Genomic DNA, 17,043 nt, shown 5'->3' on the forward strand with positions numbered 1-17,043 from the left:
TAAAGAAATGTTAGTGGAAGCGCTTTGCAAACGACCATTTACAGTATTATAAATACAACTATTTGAGCAAGACATGAGGAGCTCCGCTGCAAACGAGGAAGCCGCATTCGCTGGCGCGTGCGCGACAAACGACAGAAACCAGAGTTTAGGATGAATTCAGGGCACGGGCTCAGCCTTTGCCGGCCTCCGGGTCCCTCCCACTTCCGCGGGTACCCAACCGTGCGTCGCTTGCGTGCTGACGTCACGCGCGTGCCCCTGTCCGGCAGGCGAGGAGACCCCGCGCAGTGCTGCCAACGCCCCGGCGGAGAAGCTGAGGTGAGTGCGGGGCCCGAGGCTCCCGGCGGGAGCAGCTTCCCAACTGTCCCATACCCACCGCGCCGCCCCCAGCCTCTTCCCGTCCTCGGGGACCCCCTGCCTCTGGCTTCCCGGGAAGCCTGGGAACACGGGTTGCGGGGTTGGGTGCGGTGGCCGGCTCGCGCGGCGCCGTCCGGACGAGCGCGGGTCCGGATTCTGTAGGGGGAATGGAGGGGGGGGGGGTCCGAGGGAGGAAGGCGGGGGCGCCGGCCCCGCGGAGGGGAGTGCGGCCGGGGCGCGGGGCGCCGGCCTGAAGGTGCGGGCGGGGCCGGGCTGTCACCGGGCAGCGACGGAAGGAAGGGGTCACACCCATCCCGGCCGCTCGGGCTCCCCTCCCCCCGGCCCGCCCGGCTGGCCCCAAGGGCGGACGGGCGGCCTGCTGGCCGGCCGGTGCGCGGCGAGTCTGAGCCTCAGAATCGCTCGTGGAAGCCCAGGGGGAACGGAGGTGTCTGTGGCTGGGACGCCGGGAATGGCTCTGCCCCCGGCGCTCCGGCTTCGACTTCCTGCTCCGCCGCGGACATTTTGCGGTGGGCGGGCGGGCGGATTTGCTAGCGCGGCGGTAAGTGGCGGTCCGGGAGGGGGCGGCTTGCTGGCTGCCCCGGGCTTTTCCCGCGGCGCGCTTCCCTCTGCAGCCTCCCCTCCCGAAGCTTCGTCCAGGCAGGGTGGGTCTGATCGCCGTTTTTCTTGCTTTAGGTTGAGTTCCTAATACCATTTCCGTTTGCTTCTCCAACTCTATCTTCCTGACTATTCAGCTGAAGCTTCCCTTTCTGGGAGTTACCTAACCACCTCTCGAAACTGTGGTTCTGCCGCTTTCTTAATTCCTGTTATTAGGGGGAAATTTTCTTTGTTCATTTGTTTTTTACTCCCCTTTAAGTCCAAGAGAAATGCGGTGTGGAAGATGACGTCATCGAAATATAAGGGGTGAGAGTTTTAACTCCTGCAAGTCAGGGACTCACCAAATTAAGACAGCATTTTGAAGCCTTAATTGGATATCCTGCCTGCTTCCCAATGCATCGTATTCAGAGAGATTTCAAATCCCGGTCGTCTCGAATGCTTCTAAAAGCCAGGAAGTTTAAAATCTCAAGATTAGTTTGTGCCAGGGAATAAAGCGTAAGACAATACCTTCTACAGCCACTTACTTAGGCAATACCTTTAAAGATCTCTTGGTACTCAAATGAACTCAATTTATTTGTGGAAGCATCTCTGGTCCAGAATGACTTTCCCAAACTGTTTAATGTCTCCCTTATGACTTATTGATGCAGAGTGCATACCTAAGTTGACTCACGTGTGCTTTTTGTGACAAGGGAAAAGAATCAGTTCATTTTACCCCTACTCTTTGCTTACTAGACACTTTCAGTTTTGTAATTAAAAATAGGTTTTGGATTTTTATCTAAAAAACCAGAGTAACATTTTCAGACTTTTGGGATCACAGTATGGTCCTATGTTAGGTACATCCTTCGTGGACTACAGGGTACAGAAGCACAGTAAAATGTTGGCATTGTAAAGCAAATGAGATCCAATTGTGTAATGCATTGTTAAGAGTAGTTCTTGTTGGAACAAGTACTTACCTATTGTTTCTCATTTGTATAGAGAGAATAAATTGCTTGTTAAGAAACATTTAGAAGAACTAGGTTTAAATCAGCTTTCTGCAGTGTGTAGGTGTTGTGATTGGATAGGTGTGGAGTTTGGATCTTCTGAAATACTGTTTGCTATGATTGATCTTGTTTTAAGAGAATATAAAAATGAAATGCATCTGCTGCTTTATATCTTGAATCTTCTATATTTAAGAAGTTTATCGTATCCCAGTGGTGCCTCAAAAAAAAAAGTTTAAATATATGTATATATCAATTTGTATATTTTCTCTTAAAATGTAGCAGAATAGTTTGAACTTACAAGGTTTAGGCTGAAAGCAGTAAGATAAGAGATTGGTATTAACTGAGTATTAAAAATGAGCTCTTTTCCAGTAATTTTTTCAGGACCTAAAGTTATCACAGCCTCTTATAATGTTTTCACATGATAATGAACAGTTGTACTCAGTTAAACTTAGTTTTTCAGGAATCTGAGAGAGGTGTTACAGTCTAGAGTATTCTGGGGGCTTAAATATCAGTGAGATTCTTTTTTATTAAAAAATAAAAATTTATTTATTCATTTTTAGAGAAAGCGAAAGAGCGGGGAAGAGCAGGAAGCATCAACTTCCATATGTGTCCCAACCAGGGAAACCCAGGGCTTCGAACCGGCGACCTCAGCATTCGAGGTCGAGGCTTCATCCACTGCACTGCCACAGGCCAGACTATCATTGAGATTGTTAAAGCCCACTGACACCAATCTTGACTCTCTTGTAACTTCAGGATACAAGATAAATGGATAATTTTTCCAATTATAATTTTCTGGTCTATTAGAAAAGCATTTTTTAGTTTTTTATAAAATTGTTACACTAATACAATGTATTAATCCAAGAGCTGTCACATTTGGAAAACTTGGAAGTAATTCACTGTGCCTGTCTGGGAGTAGTATGGATAGATATTCCTGGGAGTAAAGATCAAATTTCACTTTTATTTGTAGAGAGAGGCAGAGGCAGAGACAGACAAACAGAAAGGGAGAGAAATGAGAAGCGTCAGCTCATAATTGTAGCATCTTAGTAGTTCATTGATTGCTTTCTCATATGTGCCTTGGTCCAGGGGCTCCAGCTGAGCCAGTGACCCCTTGCTCAAGCCAGCGACCCCTTGCTCAAGCCAGTGACCATGGGGTTATGTCTATGACCCCATGCTCAAACTGGTGACCCTGTCTGTGCTCTAGCTGGTGAGCTTGCGCTCAAGCCTGTGACCTTGGAGTTCTGAACTTGGGTCCTCAGCACCCTAGGCCGACACTATGCACTGCACCACCCTTTACCCACTGCACCACTGCCTAGTCAGGCTGTAGATACATATGAAATGCATTTTGATACTGTTTTATAGTCTTTTTTTTTTTTTAACAGAGACAGAGAGAGGGATAGGCAGGGACAGACAGACAGGAACGAAGAGATGAGAAGCATCAATCATTAGTTTTTCGCTGCCCGTTGCAACATCTTAGTTGTTCATTGATTGCTTTCTCATAATGTGCCTTGACCGCAGGCCTTCAGCAGACCGAGTGATCCCTTGCTCGAGCCAGCGACCTTGGGCTCAAGCTGGTGAGCTTTTGCTCAAACCAGATGAGCCTGCGCTCAAGCTGGCGACCTCGGGGTCTCGAACCTGGGTCTTCCGCATCCCAGTTCGATGCTCTATCCACTGCGCCACCACCTGGTCAGGCTTAACAGTCTTTTGAGAGGATAAAAAACACTTAAGGAGCAGCATTTCAGGCAACAGGGCCTCTGCAGCAGGAGAAGGAAGGTTTAATACTTTGTTAACTTATTTCCCACAAATAGATTTATATATCCCACTGTATTGAAGGGTTTCATTTTTGTTCTTCAACATTCAAGATTCATTTCCACATCTGTTAGTTTCCCTCATTAAAATATGTTTTATGAAGGGAAGGCTTTGATTTGGCACGGTCAACCCTGTCCCTAAAAATGTTTTATCAAATGAATAAATTGATGATGTTTGAGGATTAACTTGCACTTTTTGCATATTCTATGGGCTTGTGTGCTGTGTTTCCTGAGACTTCTTTTGTGCTTGCTCAGCCATGTCCATATTTGGGTTCACTGAAATGATGATTACCAATCTATTTTTGTTTGACCGTATCCATCTGTGTAGCCCAGGATCTCTGCAGCTGTACTATCTGGATAGTTTACCATTGCTTAGAAAGTGTTTTCTGATGATCAATTCTTACACTCTTAAAAATTATTCAGACTTTAATATTTGTTTCATTTCTTTCTTTATTTGCAAACAGCTATTTTTGCCACTTCTCTACTCAACAGTATCAAATTCCTGGTCATGTTATGCTTTGTCCCCTACCAGTTTCTACTTTTAGTTACTCATCTCTTCAGTCCAAAATATTTTTGGTAAAGTAATTTTCATTACTTGCCATTTTAGCTCTGTCTGCTACTGCCCCTGTTATAAGTTCTGGATGTCAAAACTCTTCTTTACTAGTTGTCCTTGGGACATTGATCCCAAACTGCTTATTTCATGAAGTAAAACAAGGTGTTTTGCCACCAAAATGGTGTCCCATTACAATTTTTTAGGAAAATAGGTTTTTCTCAGTTATTATGCTAAAGTTCAGAAGTTTCTTTATTAAAAAAATTTTTTTTATGTATATATTTTGGGGGAGAGAGAGAGAGAGAAGGGGGGAGGAGCAGGAAACATCAACACCCATATGTGTCTTGACCAAGCAAACCTGGGGGTTTTGAACTGGCGACCTCAGTGTTCAGGTCGACGCTTTATCCACTGCGCCACCATAGGTCAGGCCAGAACAGTTTCTGATATAGCAGAAAACTACATAATGTTAAGTCATGGAATTCACCAAGCATCTGTGGTCTGTCGCTTTGAAGAGATCCTGTTTCTCCCTCTGCTTTAACATTACACTTTTGCCTGACCAGGTGGTTGCGCGGGGGATAGAGCATTGACCTGGGATGCTGAGGACCCAGGTTTAAAACCCCGTGGTCACTGGATTGAGCACGGGTTAATCAGTTTGAGCGCGGGTTCGCTGGTTTGAGTGTGGGATCACAGACATGACCCCATGGTTGCTGGCTTGAGCCCAAAAGTAACTGGCTTGGAGCCCAAAGTCACCGGCTTGTCAAAGGGTCATTGCATCAGTTGGAGTGCCCCCCCCCCCCCAAGGCCCGTATGAGAAAGCCATCAATGAACAACTAAAGTGCCGCAACTATGAGTTGATGCTTCTCATCTCTCTCCCTTCGTGTCTGTCCCAGTTTCTCCCCTGCTAGAAAAACAAATGAAGGCCCTGGCTGGTTGGCTCAGTGGTAGAATGTCGGCCTGGTGTGCAGGAGTCCAGGGTTTGATTCCCGGCCAGGGCACACAGAAGTGCCCATCTGCTTCTCCACCCCTCCCCCTCTCCTCTCTGTCTCTCTCTTCCCCTCCCGCAGCCGAGGCTCCATTGGAGCAAGGTTGGCCCCGGGCGCTGAGGATGGCTCTAGGACCTCTGCCTCAGGCGCTAGAGTGGCTCCCCAGATGGGCGGAGCATCGCCCCCAGGTGGGCATTTCTGGGTGGATCCCCGGTCGGTTGGTCGGGCACATGCGGGAGTCTGTCTGACTGCCTCCCCATTTCCAACTTCAGAAAAATACAAAAAAAAACACACACAAAAAAACTACACTTTTATCACTTACATTGTTTTCTCCAAGAGTAAGGCATTATGATTTGCCATTTTGATTCTGCTTCTGTGTCTTCTTTAGAAAAATCATGCTAGTATAGTGATTGAAAGTGTAGACTCTAAAATTGGACTGCCTGCATTCAAATCTTGGCTCTGCCATTTATTAGATATGTGCAATCTAAGTAATGTCTTTGTGACTCAGGTTTACTTTCTGTAAAATAGAGGAAGCAGTAGTCCCTACATAAGTGTGTTACGAGAATCAAATCAGTTAATCTGTGCGAAGTACTTAAGACAATTCACTGGCACTTGGTAAGTGCTTTGTAGATGTTTGCTGCTACCATTACAACTTCTTTAGGTCTCCAGTTTTGAGAAGCTATCTGCCTTTTCCTCAAATGTCAACATTTTAATAACCTTCTCTCCACATGAATCTTATGAACCCATTAAAATTATTAAATGAAGTGGAAATTGTTGCCTGCTTTAAATGTTTTGTCCATTATCTTAACCAGTGTCATAAAAGCGAAGGTGTGAGGTCCTAAGTATGTATTGTGTAGTATTTGGACCAGCAGAATAAGCATATTTTTGGAGTTCATTGGAAATCTCAGGCTATATCCCAGTCCTACTGAAGTGGAATCTGTGTTTTAACAAGACCCCCACATATTTATGTTCATTAAAGTTTGAAGCACCTCTTCAGTGCTGCTAGAATGGTGTCTTAAGGAATTTCAGAAACAATGTTGAGTGTTTTATTTTTATTTTTCTCTCTACATGATTAAGTCTAATCTGATTCCTTTTAGGCAGTGTACCAGAATTTATTGCAAAGTTCGTATTTTAAACTGAATATGAAACCTATTTGTTTTTTTATTTTTTATTTTTTATTTTTTTATTTATTCATTTTTAGAGAGGGGAGAGAGAGATAGAGAGGGAGAGAGAGACAGAGAGAGAAGGGGGGAGGAGCTGAAAGCATCAACTCCCATATGTGCCTTGACCAGGCAAGCCCAGGGTTTTGAGCCGGCGACCTTAGCATTTCCAGGTCGACGCTTTATCCACTGTGCCACCACAGGTCAGGCCTCCTATTTGGTTTTTAAAGGAATTATAGTTTCTTGCCTATTGTGTAGAATCACTTTATGCCTATACTCATTGTCAGGAACAAATGTGTGGTTTAGTTATTAAAATACTGTTGTCCACTTAGTAATAACTAGATAATTTTAAATTCTAGGTTAGTATATCAATGACATTTTATTTTGTATTTTTTTTTAAAAAAACTTTATTAGTTTTACAGAAACAGGAGAGAAGGGAGCATGGAATGGGAAGTATCAACTCATAGTTGCTTCATGTTAGTTGTTCATTGCTTGCTTGTTGTATGTGCCTTGACCAGGGAAGCCCAGGGTTTCGAACTAGCAACCTTGGCATTCCAAGCTGAAGGTTTATCCACTGCGCCACCACAAGCCAGGCTATCAATGACATTTTAATGGAAACCTTTTTTTTTTTTTTAAGCAAGAGAGGGAAAAAAGAGAGATAGGGACAAACAGGAAGGGAGAGAGATGAGAAGCACCATCTCATAGTTGTGACACCTTAGTTCATTGATTGCTTTCTCATGTCCCTTGACTGGGGGGGGGGCACCAGCCAACCCAGTGACCCCTTGCTCAAGCCAGCGACCAGGGGCTCATGTCTATGATCCCACTCTCAAGCTGGGGACCCCAAGCCCAAGCAGGCAACCTTGGGGTTTCAAACCAGAATCCTCAGCGTCCCAGACTGATGGCTCTATCCACTGTGTCACCACTGGTCAGGCAAGAATAAAAAGTACGTGATTTCATCTTTTATTATAACACACCTTCACTGGAGCTATACTAGTATTTTTATTGCAGATTTTGAGGTTAACAGATTTTAAATTATGTAATTTTTTGTTAATCTCATAACTAGGAAAAATAGGTAGTTCCTGTGAATATTAGAGTTTAATCAAAGGTTTAAATTACTATCTGATACCCTCATTTGTTTCAGAAAGTATACAAATAGTATATATATATATATATTTATTTATTTTTCATTTTTCTGAAGCTGGAAACAGGGAGAGACAGTCAGACAGACTCTTGCATGCGCCTGACCGGGATCCACCTGGCACGCCCACCAGGGGCGATGCTCTGCCCATCCTGGGCGTCGCCATGTTGCGACCAGAGCCACTCTAGCGCCTGAGGCAGAGGCCACAGAGCCATCCCCAGCGCCCGGGCCATCTTTGCTCCAATGGAGCCTTGGCTGCAGGAGGGGAAGAGAGAGACAGAGAGGAAAGTGCGGCGGAGGGGTGGAGAAGCAAATGGGCGCTTCTCCTGTGTGCCCTGGCCGGGAATCAAACCCGGGTCCTCCGCACGCTAGGCCGACGCTCTACCACTGAGCCAACCGGCCAGGGCCCACAAATAGTATAAATAGTACAAAATATAAGCTATGGGGAAATGTTTAAGTTATTTTAGGTCATATTATTGGTTCCTCTCATAGGGGCAAAGAATGTTAGATCATCCTAAGAGTTTATAAACTAGTAAAGATGGGAATAGGGGACAATTTTTACTTTTAAGAGTAATGCCTGTGTTGTTTCTTTAGTGTTTCAGAATACCTGAAAGATGTTTCCATGGGAGAGGGTGTCAGATTAATTGGGAATCCAACTTATTGTATCCTATCTTGGAAATTCATATTGTGGTTGTTTTTTTTTAAATTCAGAGACAGAGAGAGTCAGAGAGAGGGATAGATAGGGACAGACAGGCAGGAACGGAGAGAGATGAGAAGCATCAATCATCAGTTTTTCATTGTGACACCCTAGTTCATTGATTGCTTTCTCATATGTGCCTTGACCACGGGTCTTCAGCAGACTGAGTAACCTCTTGCTCGAGCCAGCTACCTTGTGTCCAACTGGTGAGCTTTTTTTGCTCAAGCCAGATGAGCCCATGCTCAAGCTGGCAACCTCGGGGTCTCGAACCTGGGTCCTCAGCATCCCAGTCCGACGCTCTATCCACTGTGCCACCGCCTGGTCAGGCCAAATATATATGTTTATTTAAAGGCTTAGAGGAGGGGTTAGATGGTCAGAGAATCTGTGTTGGTTTTTTTTTGTATTATTTTTGTATTTTTCTGAAGTGAGAAGCAGGGAGGCAAAGAGACTCCTGTATGAGCTCGACTGGGATCCACCTGGCAAGTCCACTAGGGGGTGATGCTGTGGCTTTGCTCCATTGCAACTGAGCCATTCCAGTGCCTGAGGCAGAGGCCATGGAGCCATCCTCAGTGCTGGGGCTAACTTTACTCCAGTGGAGCTTTGGCTGTGGGAGGGAAAAAAGAGAGAGATAGAAAGGAGAGGGGGAGGGGTGAAGAAGTAGATGGTTGCTTCTCCTGTGTGCTTTGACCGGGAATCGAACCCAGTACTTCCGCATGCTGGGCCAATGCTCTACCACTTAGCCAGTCGGCCAGGGCCTCAGAGGATCTGTTTCGTGAAAATTTTTTTCTTTATAAGTGAGAGGAGGGGAGATAGACAGACCCCCACATGTGCCCTGACCAGGATTCAACTGGCAACCCCTGTCTGGTGCTGACACTCGAATCAGTTGAATCATTGGTTGCAGGAGGGGAAGAGAGAGAAAAGCAGATGGTTGCTTCTCCTGTGTGTGCCCTGACTGAGAATCGAACCTGGGACATCCATACATTGGGCTGATGCTCTACCCTGAGACAACCAGCCAGTGTGGGCCAAAATTTTATTTTTCAACTACAGTTGACATTTTTATTATTTATTAGTTTTAGGTATACAGTGTAGTGGTTAGATAGTCATGTAGTTTACAAAGTGATTCTCCGCAATATTTCAAGATCCACCTGTCACTGTGTAATTATTATATTACTGACCATATTTCCTATACTTATATCCCTGTACCTTTTTTTTTTTTTTTTTTTACAGAGACAGAGAGTCAGAGAGAGGGATAGATAGGGACCGACGGGAACGGAGAGAGATATCTGAGAAGCATCAATCATCAGCTTTTTGTTGCAACACGTTAGTTGTTCATTGGTTTCCCTCTCATATGTGCCCCAACCACGGGCCTTCAGCAGACCGAGTAACCCCTTGCTGGAGTCAGCGACCTTGGGTCCAAGCTGGTGAGCTTTTGCTCAAACCAGATGAGCCTGCACTCAAGCTGGTGACCTCGGGGTCTTGAACCTGGATCCTCTGCATCCCAGTCAGACGCTATATCCACTGTGCCACCGCCTGGTCAGGCCCTGTGACTATTTTTAACAACCAATTTGTACTTCTTAATCCCCAGAGAATCTGTTTAATTCAGTGTTTCTTAAACTTTTTTGGTGGAACTCTCTTCTGCCTTCCCTTCCCTTCCCTAAGCAGCCCCTGTGGAAGACCCTTTAAAGATTTGAGAAAATGGCTTGGGAGAGACTGGTGTCTGGTGACTTAATGAGCTTTATTAGGTTCAAGGGCTGTTGGTGTGGTCAGTGTTTGCGATGGGTAGAAAAATGGGAAACATTTTCTCAAGTTCCTGAGACAAGTGAATGAATGGTAGAGACTTCAGCAAAGGCCATGTCTATTCTTTTTTTTTTTTTTTTTTTTTTTTGTATTTTTCTGAAGCTGGAAACGGGGAGAGACAGTCAGACAGACTCCCACATGCGCCCGACCGGGATTCACCCGGCACGCCCACCAGGGGCCACGCTCTGCCCACCAGGGGGCGATGCTCTGCCCCTCCGGGGCCTCGCTCTGCCGCGACCAGAGCCACTCTATCGCCTGGGGCAGAGGCCAAGGAGCCATCCCCAGCGCCCGGGCCATCTTTGCTCCAGTGGAGCCTCGGCTGCGGGAGGGGAAGAGAGAGACAGAGAGGAAGGAGGGGGTGGGGGGTGGAGAAGCAAATGGGCGCTTCTCCTATGTGCCTAGGCCGGGAATCGAACCCGGGTCCCTCGCACGCCAGGCCGACGCGCCATGTCTATTCTTGCTGTGGCCTAAGCCCCGTTTAGGAGCTCTTGTATAGAAATTGCTAATTTTCAATTTCTCAGGATGGAACTGAACATGTTATATATAAAATTCATCTTTGAAGTATCTATAATAGCTATATCTCAACTTAAAATTGTGGCAAGGTATTGGAAGGGAGAAGCAGACTGATATTCGGGACTAGGGGAAATGATAACTCCGTTGGTTAGATCATTGTCTCTATTCGCAAAGGTTGTGGGTGCGATCCCCAGTCAGGGCACATACAGGAACAGATCATGTTTCTCTCTTCATTCCTCTCTCTAAAATCAAAAGAAAAATGAAATGGAGGCACTGTCTCCAGTTTCCTCTGTTCTTGCATCAGTGTTTCTAGTTTGCGTATTTGATTGTTTTTCAATATTTTGGAAAGTTTACAGTAATTTCAAAGCCAGTATTTTAGTGCCTTGAAACGCATATATTTCTTAACTTTTATCTGTGGTCCAAACATTTTTTTTTTTTTTTAAAGATAATTGTTCACGTGCATGCGAAGTTAAGTTTTTTTTGGAGGTTGTGCCAATCTATAAGTTCTTTTTTTTTGTAATTTGACATATTTGCTTTCTTTTTCTTTCTTTTTTTTTTTTTTTTTTCATTTTTCTGACGCTGGAAACAGGGAGAGACAGTCAGACAGACTCCCGCATGCGCCCGACCGGGATCCACCCGGCACGCCCACCAGGGGCGACACTCTGCCCACCAGGGGGCGATGCTCTGCCCATCCTGGGAGTTGCCATGTTGCGACCAGAGCCACTCTAGCGCCTGAGGCAGAGGCTACAGAGCCATCCCCAGCACCCGGGCCATCTTTGCTCCAATGGAGCCTTGGCTGCGGGAGGGGAAGAGAGAGACAGAGAGGAAAGCGCGGCGGAGGGGTGGAGAAGCAAATGGGCGCTTCTCCTGTGTGCCCTGGCCGGGAATCGAACCCGGGTCCTCTGCACGCTAGGCCGACGCTCTACCGCTGAGCCAACCGGCCAGGGCCCTGCTTTCTTTTTCTGTTGCACGTACTACGCTGTCCTTCCCCCTGCCCTCTCAGAAAATCACCCCAGTGCCATCTTTTAGATTAATACTTTTTACTGGTTGCATTTATTACATGCAAATGAAGATATTCTCCCAAAAACTTGTCCTTGGTTCTAGTTAGATCAGAACTAGGAACAGGAAATTTATTTCAGCATTACCAGTTATCTGAGCAAAATGGAAGAGTGGTGAAGGATATAATTTTGTATATCAGGTTAGGGGGCTTGAGGTTGGGATGTCTTAGTTCTTCTTTTGGTGGAGGAGATGAGAAGTATCAATTTGCAGTTGCTTTACTTTAGTTAATTGTTTGCTTCTCATACATGCCTTGACTAGGGTGCTCCAGCTGAGCCAGTGACCCCTTGTGACCTTGGGCCTCAAGCCAGTGACCTTGTCCCCTGCTCCACCTGGTGAGCATGGATTCAAGCTGGATAAGCCCACACTTAAGCTGATGACATTGGGATTTTGAACCTGGGGCCTCAGTATCTCATGTCAATGCTCTATCCACTAGGCTACCACTGGTCAGGCTGTCTTAGTCCTTTTTCCCCGTTTTTTTTGGTTATTTTTGTATTTTTCTGAAGTGAGAAGAGGGGAGGCAGAGACAGACTCCTGCATGCGCCTGACTGGGATTCACCCGGCATGCCCACCGGGGGCAGTGCTCTGCCCATCTGGGCCGCTGCTCCACTGCAACCTGAGGCATTCTAGCGCCTGCGGGCAGAGGCCATGGAGCCATCCTCAGTGCCCAGGTCAACTTTTGGTCCAGTTGAGCCTTGGCTGCAGAAGGGGAAGAAAGAGAAGGGAGGGAGGGAAGGGTAAAGAAGCAGATGGGCGCTTCTCCTGTGTGCCCTGACCGGGAATTGAACCCTGGACTTCTACATGTTGGGCCGCTGAGCCAACTGGCCAGGGCCTTAATTCTGTAAAAAGGAAAACCCTTGACCTAGCTTGGATTGTGCATTGGTTAGAGTGGTATCCCGAGACACAGAGGTTGATGGTTGGGTCCTTGTTCAGGGAACATGTAGGAGCAAGTTGATGTTCCTGGTTCTCTTTCTCTCCCCCCCCCTCCATCTCTCCTCCTCTATCCCTCCCCCTCCACCTCTCCCCTTTCACCTCTGTCTCTCCCCTTCTATCCCTCCCTCCCTCCCTTACTCCCTCCCCTCCCCCTTTACCCCTTCCTCCCTTCCTGTCTTTCTCTCTCAAAGTCAATAAAAGAAAATTACTTGATAATTAGGTTTTCTTCAGGATTAAGATTAATTCACATTCTGCACTTGACATGTGTTGAAAATCCGAGTTTGTTATCTGCTGACACCAAATTTCTTACCTCTGCTACTTTCAGTAGGAGAAATTGGTGTAATTTCTGCTCCTATAAAATATAAATTTGCCTTTCTGGCTCTTAGTCTCTTTCTTTTTAATTTTTTCATTGATTTGAGAGTGAGAGGAAGGGGGGGAGGGGAACAAAAGGGAAGAGGGAAAAGAAACCTAAGACAAGCTGCTTTAAAAATAGAGCCAATCAATAGCAAAGATTTTTTTTTTTTGTATTTTTCTGAAGTTGGAAACAGTCAGACTCCTGCATGCGCCCGACCGGGATCCACCCGGCATGTCCACCAGGGGGCGATGCTCTGCCCATCCGGGGCGTCGCTCTGTTTGACCAGAGCCATTCTGGTGCCTGAGGCAGAGGCCATAGAGCCATCCTCAGCGCCCGGGCCAACCTTGCTCTAATGGAGCCTCGGCTGCGGGAGGGAAAGAGACAGAGAGGAAGGAGAGGGGGAGGGGTGGAGAAGCAGATGGGCGCTTCTCCTGTGTGCCCTGGCCGGGAATCGAACCCAGGACTCCTGCACGCCAGGCTGATGCTCTACCACTGAGCCAACCGGCCAGGGCCCAAAGATTTTTGTTTAGACCTAGATTCTGGAGATAATTCACTGGTAATTTTGTGATGCTTAAATTTGTTCTACACTTTTTTTTTTTTTTCTGACAGAAACAGTGAGAGACAGAGGGACAAATAGGAACAGAGAGACAGGAAGGAAGACAGATGAAAAGCATCAATTCTTCATTGTGGCTCCTTAGTTGTTCCTTGATTGCTTTTTCATATATGCCTTGACCTGGGGGCTCCAGCAAGGCGAATGACCCCTTGCTCAAGCCAGCAACCTTTGGGCTCAAGCCAGTGACCATGGGGTCATGTCTATGATCCCACGCACAAGCCAGTGACCCCCTGCTCGGACAGGTGAGCCCACGCTCAAGCTGGCGGCCTTGGGGTTTTCGAACCTGGGTCCTCTGCATTCCAGTTCAACACTATACCCACTGTGCTATTGCCTGGTCAGGCTGTTAGACATTATTTTAGTTTATTTAAATCTAAATGATTTGTTTCAAAATTGGAGGCATATTTTAATTACAAAATGACTGAATGTAAGATTGGTTCCATTATCTGTTTTCTCTGATATGGTTGTAAACACATTCTTTTAAAAATTTATTTATTTATTTATTTTTTTGTGGCAGAGACACAGTCAGAGAGAGGGACAGATAGGGACAGACAGACAGGAAGGGAGAGAGATGGGAAACATCAATACTTTGTTGCGGCTCCTTAGTTGTTCATTGATTGATTTCTCACATGTGCCTTGACCAGGGGGCTACAGCAGAGTGAGTGACCCCTTGCTCAAGCCAGCGACCTTGGGCTCAAGCTGGTGAGCCCTGCTCAAACCAGATGAGGGTCTTGTACTTGGGTCCTCCACATCCCAGTCCGACTCTCTATCCACTGCGCCACCACCTGGTCAGGCTGTAAACACAATGTGATACACATGCTTTGGGGGATCCTGCTTTTTCTAGGTGTCTTACCTTTTTTTTGCTAGTTTAAAAGTTGTAGAGGCCCTGACTGGTTGGCTTAGTGGTAGAGCATTGGCCAAGCGTGTGGATGTCCCGGGTTTGATTCCTGGCCAGGGCACACAGGAGAAGTGCCCATCTACTTCTCCACCCTTCCCCCTCTCCTTTCTCTCTCACTCTTTCTCTCTCTCTCTCTCTCTCTCTCTCTCTCTCTCTCTCTTTTCCTTCCGGCAGCCAAGGCTCCCTTGAAGCAGAGTTGGCCTGAGTGCTGAGGACAGGTCCATGGCGTCCGCCTCAGGTGCTAGAATGGTTCTGGTTGCAACGGAGCAACGCCTCAGACAGAACATTGCCCTTTAGTGGGCATGTCAGGTGGATCCTGATCGGTTGCATGCGGGAGTCTCTCTGCCTCCCTGCTTCGCACTTCAGAAAAAAAAAAGTTGTAGAATTGGCCTGACCAGTGGTGGTTCAGTGGATAGAGCATCAATCTGGGATTCTGAGAACCCAGATTGCCGGCTTGAGCATGGGCTATCTGGCTTTGAGCCCAGAGGTCACTGGCTTGAATCCTAAGGTCACTGGCTTGAGCAAGGGGTTACTAGCTTGGCTAGAGTCCCCCTCTCCCCACTTTTCCCATCATGGCATGTGTGAGAGGCAATCAGTGAACAACTAAAGTACTGCAACTACGAGCTGATGCTTCTCATCTCTTTCCCTTCCTGTCTCTCTCTGGCTTCAAACACTTTCTGTTAACTACTTTAACTACTTTAGCTAGTTCAGACTAGATTTTTTTCTTTTTCTTTTTTATTTACAGAGACACACACTTTCTGTTAACTACTTTAGCTGGTTCAGACTGGATTTTTTTTTAAGTTTACAGAGACAGAAAGAGAGCCACAGAGAAGGATAGATAGGGACAGACAGGAACAAAGAGATGAGAAGCATCAATCAGTTTTTCGTTGTGACACCTTAGTTGTTCATTGATTGCTTTCTCATATGTGCCTTGACCGTGGACCTTCAGCAGACCGAGTGACCCGTTGCTTGAGCCAGTGACCTTGGGTCCAAGCTGGTGAGCTCTGCTCAAACCAGATGAGCCTGCGCTCCAACTGGAGACCTCGGGGTCTCGAACCTGAGTCCTCCGCATCTCAGTCCGACACTCTATACACTGCGCCACTGCCTAGTCGGGCAGACTGGATTTGACTTATTTGTTAGAAAGTATAATATTTTTCTCTTTCAGAGGGGTATCAAAAATTTAATTTTTTTAGTGAGAGAGACAGAAAGAGAGAGAGAGAGATAAGAAGCATCAACTCGTAGTTGTGGCACTTTAATTGTTGATTGATTGCTTTTCATATGTGCCATGACCTGGCAAGCCAGGGGTTTCTAACTGGTGACTTCAGCACTCCATGTTAACACTCCATCCACTGTGCCACCACAAGTCAGGCCATACTGGTATTTTTCAGTATTTGCACCTCTACTCTGTTTCTCTCTCTTTTAGTGGATAGAACTGTATAGTTAACTGCTTTGCAAACAAGCTGAAGCATCTGCAGTCATGCCAGCTGTATTCTATGGCCATAGACTTTGGTGCAACTGTGAAAGCATCTATTATTCTTTGTCCAATTATTTCTTCAAGTACACGGTTGAGTGCTTCTGTATATGTTTACCCTATTAACAACAGATTTTACATTAAAATTGGCAGATTGCTTTGATTCAGGATTTTGGTAATCTTGTTTTGTTCTTTAAAAAAATGGCTTGTAAAATACTGTTGAGAATCTGAATGTAGGTAGCGCTCTCATTAGCTATACCAAAGAAAATCTAAAAGATCATGGTTAGTTTTGTAGTCGGCATGTAACCTAATACAGTGTGTGTTGCCTAGGTAGTATAGTGATTTATTTTTTTTTTGCTGCAAACGTGTTTTTGTATGTAGGATTTCTGATACAGGCTGGCACATGATTTAATTCTTCATCAACTTAGGACAGACTTTGTTTACTGATTCTGAAAAGGTTGTTTTCTTACAAGAATGCTTAAGAGCATAATAGATTTCTTCATCTAATTTCCTCCATTTTCTGTGGTACAAGCTTTAAAAATTTTTTTTTGAATTTATTGTGGTGACATTGGTTAATACAATTTAACAGGTTTCAGGTGTACAAACTATAATGCATCATTTATGAATTGCATTGTGTGTTCTCTCTGAGGTACAAAGTTTAGTGCTTCTTAATTTCCCAGACTGAGAAACTTCCTCATAATTTGCCACCTCCTTCAACAAACCCACCCTCTCCCCCAAGCCAGTTAACTATTTCTTTTCTTTTTCCATGCTACCACCTTGTGCAGGTCTTTTATATATTTAAGTCTTGGATTGTTAAAGTAGTTTTATAGCTGAGTTCCTTTACTTTATTTGGTTAACTTTGACGTCCTCTTTGGAATACAGGTATAAGATTGATATTCCTAAAAAGCAAATGAAACTGTTGTTCATTGATAAGAAATGGTAATCTCTTGTTTATCCCCCAGGTTAAAGGAAAACTTCTCTGCCTAGCTTTCAGCGTCTTTAATGACTTGGATTCATCCTTTTTTTTGTTGTTGTTTGTTTGTTTCTTCTATTTTGCAGTTTGGCAATACTTACCCCTTTCTCCTGATACTACATCTAACTAGTGATTTATTCTCACATTTTTCTAGA

The 17,043-nt window shown here is 45.5% G+C and overlaps 1 protein-coding gene across 3 annotated transcripts in view; it reads left to right on the plus strand.

The window, feature by feature from the left end:
* The first annotated feature begins 225 nt into the window (after positions 1-225).
* The window catches only part of CDC42 (cell division cycle 42), a 57,682-nt gene continuing 40,864 nt past the window's right edge, over positions 226-17,043 (plus strand). For 2 of the 3 annotated variants that reach the window (XM_066375362.1, XM_066375365.1), the window contains exon 1: positions 226-315. The gene's annotated coding sequence lies outside the window, so the exon portion shown is untranslated. Of the gene's footprint in view, positions 316-892; positions 914-17,043 lie in introns of those variants that run through there. The other variant, XM_066375364.1, reaches the window with a different exon arrangement.

The sequence above is a fragment of the Saccopteryx leptura genome, chromosome 3 (assembly GCF_036850995.1).
Source record: "Saccopteryx leptura isolate mSacLep1 chromosome 3, mSacLep1_pri_phased_curated, whole genome shotgun sequence".
Lineage (NCBI taxonomy): Eukaryota > Metazoa > Chordata > Mammalia > Chiroptera > Emballonuridae > Saccopteryx > Saccopteryx leptura.